General features: G+C 40.9%; 1 non-coding gene across 1 annotated transcript; it reads left to right on the plus strand.

Annotated features, from left to right (window-relative positions):
* The first annotated feature begins 4,773 nt into the window (after positions 1 to 4,773).
* On the plus strand, positions 4,774 to 4,881 carry LOC112794001 (small nucleolar RNA R71). The gene has a single exon (XR_003198684.1). It is a non-coding gene; the product is annotated as a small nucleolar RNA R71 (small nucleolar RNA).
* Positions 4,882 to 5,620: the final 739 nt, after the last annotated feature.

The raw sequence follows: 5,620 nt of genomic DNA on the forward strand, positions 1-5,620 counted from the left end.
AAAAAAGATTTGATTTTGAAAATTAATGACTTGGCTATCAAGAAAAGATATGATTCAAACATTAAACCTTTCTCAACAGAAAAGGCAATATACTTGAAATGTTGAATCAAATCATTAATTGATAGCAAGTATTCTTAAAAATGGAAAGAAATCAATTTTGAAAACATATGATTGAAAAGATATGATTTGAAAAAGTTTTGATTTTGAAAAATTTTGAAAACTTGAAAAAAAATTGCATTGAAAACAAAATCTTCCTTCTTGTGCCATCCTGGCGTTAAACGCCCAGAATGGTGCACATTCTGGCGTTTAACGCCCAAAATACTACCCTTTTGGGCGTTAAACGCCCAACCAGGTACCCTGGCTGGCGTTTAAACGCCAGTCTGTCCTTCTTCACTGGGCGTTTTGAACGCACAGCTTTTCTGTGCAATTCCTCTGCAGTATGTTCTGAATCTTCAATTCTCTGTATTATTGACTTGAAAAGACACAAATTAAAAATATTTTTGGATTTTTAATAATCAAAATGCAACTAAAATCAAATAACAATGCATGCAAGACACCAAACTTAGCAGTTTGTATACTACTGACACTAATGAGAATGCATATGAGACACATAAACACTCAAGTCAAGAGAATTCAAAGATCAGAGTAAGAAATCATCAAGAATTACTTGAAGATCCTTAAGACACATGAATGCATGCACTTGACACCAAACTTAAAATGAGACACTAGACTCAAACATGCAATATTTTTTTGTTTTTATAATTTTGTAAAATTTTTTTGGATTTTCGAAAATTAAGTGGATAAAGGTATCAAAATTCTTAATGAGAATTCCAGGAATCATGCAATGTTTAGTCTAAGACTCCGGTCCAGGAATTAGACATGGCTTCACAGCCAGCCAAGCTTTTAAAGAAAGCTTCGGTCCAAAACACTAGACATGGCCAATGGCCAGCCAAGCCTTAGCAGATCACTGCTCCAAAAGCAAGATTGATAGAAATCAACAAGCTCTTGTGATGATAAGTTGAAACCTCGGTCCAATGAAAATAGACATGGCTTCACAGCCAGCCAGATTTCAACAAATCATCATGAAACTCTAGAATTCATCTTCAAGAATTCCGAAAAAAATACCTAATCTAAGCAACAAGATGAACCTTCAGTTGTCCAAACTCAACAATCCCCGGCAATGGCGCCAAAAACTTGGTGCTGTTGCCGGATCAGAAATTTGGCACTGATGTTACCGGACCAAAAGCTTGCCGAAAACTCGAACAATCCCCGGCAACGGCGCCAAAAACTTGGTGCACGAAATTGTGACCACTACTTTTCACAAATCAATTAATCCCCGGTAATGAATCCAAAAACTTGGTATTCAGTACCATGGCATAAACACAACTTCGCACAACTAACCAGCAAGTGTACTGGGTCGTCCAAGTAATAAACCTTACGCGAGTAAGGGTCGATCCCACAGAGATTGTTGGTATGAAGCAAGCTATGGTCACCTTGTAAATCTCAGTCAGGCAAACTCAAAAGGATATATGGTGATATACGAATAAAACTATAAAGATAAAGATAGAGATACTTATGTAATTCATTGGTAGGAATTTCAGATAAGCGTATGAAGATGCCTTCCCTTTCGTCTCTCTGCTTTCCTACTGTCTTCATCCAATCCTTCTTACTCCTTTCCATGGCAAGCTTAAGCAAGGGTTTCACCGTTGTCAGTGGCTACCTCCCATCCTCTCAGTGGAAATGTTCAACGCACCCTGTCACGGCACGGCTATCCATCTGTCGGTTCTCGATCACGCCGGAATAGAATCCAGTGATTCTTTTGCGTCTGTCACTAACGCCCCGCCCTCAGGAGTTTGAAGCACGTCACAGTCATTCAATCATTGAATCCTACTCAGAATACCACAGACAAGGTTAGACCTTCCGGATTCTCTTGAATGCCGCCTTCAGTTCTAGCCTATACCACGAAGACTCTGATCTCACGGAATGGCTGGCTCGTTTGTCAGGCGAGCACTCGGTTGTCAGGCGATCAACCATGCATCGTGTATCAGGAATCCAAGAGATATTCACCCAATCGAAGGTAGAACGGAGGTGGTTGTTAGTCACACGTTCATAGGTGAGAATGATGATGAGTGTCACGGATCATCACATTCATCAAGTTGAAGAACAAGTGATATCTTAGAACAAGAACAAGCGGAATTGAATAGAAGAACAATAGTAATTGCATTAATACTCGAGGTACAGCAGAGCTCCACACCTTTATCTATGGTGTGTAGAAACTCCACCGTTGAAAATACATAAGAACAAGGTCTAGGCATGGCCGTAAGGCCAGCCTCCCAATGATCTAAGAACTAGATGTCCAAAGATGATCTAGAGATCTAAAAGTGATCAAAAGATGAAAATACAATAGTAAAAGGTCCTATATATAGAGAACTAATAGCCTAGGGTGTACAGAGATGAGTAAATGACATAAAAATCCACTTCCGGGCCCACTTGGTGTGTGCTTGGGCTGAGCATTGAAGCATTTTCGTGTAGAGACTCTTCTTGGAGTTAAACGCTAGCTTTTATGCCAGTTTGGGCGTTTAACTCCCATTTTGGTGCCAGTTCCGGCGTTTAACGCTGGAAATCTTGAGGGTGACTTTGAACGCCGGTTTGGGCCATCAAATCTTGGGCAAAGTATGGACTATCATATATTGCTGGAAAGCCCAGGATGTCTACTTTCCAACGCCGTTGGGAGCGCACCAATTGGGCTTCTGTAGCTCCAAAAAATCCACTTCGAGTGCAGAGAGGTCAGAATCCAACAGCATCTGCAGTCCTTTTTAGTCTCTGAATCAGATTTTTGCTCAGGTCCCTCAATTTCAGCCAGAAAATACCTGAAATCACAGAAAAACACACAAACTCATAGTAAAGTCCGGAAAAGTGAATTTTAACTAAAAACTAATAAAAATATACTAAAAACTAACTAGATCATACTAAAAACATACTAAAAACAATGCCAAAAAGCGTATAAATTATCCGCTCATCAGGTTGCCTCCCAACAAGCGCTTCTTTAATGTCATTAGCTTGACAGAGGACTCTCATGGAGCCTCAAAAATGCTCAGAGCTATGTTGGAACCTCCCAACACCAAACTTAGAGTTTGAATGTGGGGGTTCAACACCAAACTTAGAAGTTGGTTGTGGCCTCCCAACACCAAACTTTGAGTTTGACTGTGGGGGCTCTGTTTGGCTCTGTTTTGAGAGAAGCTCTTCATGCTTCCTCTCCATGGTGACAGAGGGATATCCTTGAACCTTAAACACAAGGGATTCTTCATTCACTTGAATGATCAATTCTCCTCTATCAACATCAATCACAGCCTTTGCTGTGGCTAGGAAGGGTCTGCCAAGGATGATGGATTCATCCATGCACTTCCCAGTCTCTAGGACTATGAAATCAGTAGGGATGTAATGGTCTTCAACCTTTACCAGAACATCCTCTACAAGTCCATAAGCCTGTTTTCTTGAGTTGTCTGCCATCTCTAATGAGATTTTTGCAGCTTGCACCTCAAAGATCCCTAGCTTCTCCATTACAGAGAGAGGCATGAGGTTTACACTTGACCCTAAGTCACACAAGGCCTTCTTGAAGGTCATGGTGCCTATGGTACAAGGTATTGAAAACTTCCCAGGATCTTGTCTCTTTTGAGGTAATCTCTGCCTAGACAAGTCATCCAGTTCTTTGGTGAGCAAAGGGGGTTCATCCTCCCAAGTCTCATTTCCAAATAACTTGTCATTTAGCTTCATGATTGCTCCAAGGTATTTAGCAACTTGCTCTTCAGTGACATACTCATCCTCTTCAGAGGAAGAATACCCATCAGAGCTCATGAATGGCAGAAGTAAGTCCAATGGAATCTCTATGGTCTCATTTTGAGCCTCAGATTCCCATGGTTCCTCATTGGGGAACTCATTGGAGGCCAGTGGACGTCCATTGAGGTCTTCCTCAGTGGCGTTCACTGCCTCTCCTTCCTCCCAAAATTCGGCCATGTTGATGGCTTTGCACTCTCCTTTTGGATTTTCTTCTGTATTGCTTGGAAGAGTACTAGGAGGGAGTTCAGTAATTTTCTTGCTCAGTTGACCCACTTGTGCCTCCAAATTTCTAATGGAGGATCTTGTTTCAGTCATGAAACTTTGAGTGGTTTTGATCAGATCAGAGACCATGGTTGCTAAGTCAGAAGTGTTCTGCTTAGAACTCTCTGTCTGTTGCTGAGAAGATGATGGAAAAGGCTTGCTATTGCTAAACCTGTTTCTTCCACCATTATTATTATTGAAACCTTGTTGAGGTCTCTGTTGATCCTTCCATGAGAAATTTGGATGATTTCTCCATGAAGGATTATAGGTGTGTCCATAGGGTTCTCCCATGTAATTCACCTCTTCCATTGAAGGGTTCTCAGGATCATAAGCTTCTTCTTCAGATGAAGCTTCCTTAGTACTGCTTGGTGCATTTTGCATTCCAGACAGACTTTGAGAAATCAAATTGACTTGCTGAGTCAATATTTTATTCTGAGCCAATATGGCGTTCAGAGTGTCAATCTCAAGAACTCCTTTCTTCTGACTAGTCCCATTGTTCACAGGATTCCCTTCAGAAGTGTACATGAATTGGTTATTTGCAACCATTTCAATCAGCTCTTGAGCTTCTGTAGGCGTCTTTTTCAGATGAAGAGATCCTCCAGCAGAGCTATCCAAAGACATTTTGGATAGTTCAGACAGACCATCATAGAAAATACCTATGATGCTCCATTCAGAAAGCATATCAGATGGACACTTTCTGATTAATTGTTTGTATCTTTCCCAAGCTTCATAGAGGGATTCTCCTTCCTTCTGTTTGAAGGTTTGGACTTCCACTCTAAGCTTACTCAATTTTTGAGGTGGAAAGAACTTTGCCAAGAAGGCATTGACTAGCTTTTCCCAAGAGTCCAGGCTTTCTTTAGGTTGTGAGTCCAACCATGTCCTAGCTCTGTCTCTTACAGCAAAAGGGAATAGCATAAGTCTGTAGACCTCAGGGTCAACCCCATTAGTCTTGACAGTGTCACAGATTTGCAAGAACTCAACTAAGAACTGATGAGGATCTTCCAATGGAAGTCCATGGAACTTGCAATTCTGTTGCATTAGAGAAACTAATTGAGGCTTAAGCTCAAAGTTGTTTGCTCCAATGGCAGGGATAGAGATGCTTCTCCCATAGAAGTCGGGAGTAGGTGTAGTAAAGTCACCCAGCACCTTCCTTGCATTGTTGGCATTGTTGTTGTTTTCGGCTGCCATTTGTTCTTCTTTTTTGAAGATTTCTGTTAGGTCCTCTACAGAGAATTGTGCCTTAGCTTCTCTTAGCTTTCACTTCAAGGTCCTTTCAGGTTCAGGATCAGCCTCAACAAGAATGCTTTTGTCTTTGCTCCTGCTCATATGAAAGAGAAGAGAACAAGAAAATATGGAATCCTCTATGTCACAGTATAGAGATTCCTTGAGGTGTCAGAGGAAAAGAAAAGTAGAAGGCAGAGGTAGAAAATTCGAACTTATCAAAGAGGATGGAGTTCGAATTTTGCATTTAAGGAATAGTGTTAGTCCATAAATAGAAGGATGTGAAAAGAGGAGAAGTAAT

This window comes from Arachis hypogaea, chromosome 3 (assembly GCF_003086295.3).
Source record: "Arachis hypogaea cultivar Tifrunner chromosome 3, arahy.Tifrunner.gnm2.J5K5, whole genome shotgun sequence".
Taxonomy (NCBI): Eukaryota; Viridiplantae; Streptophyta; class Magnoliopsida; order Fabales; family Fabaceae; genus Arachis; species Arachis hypogaea.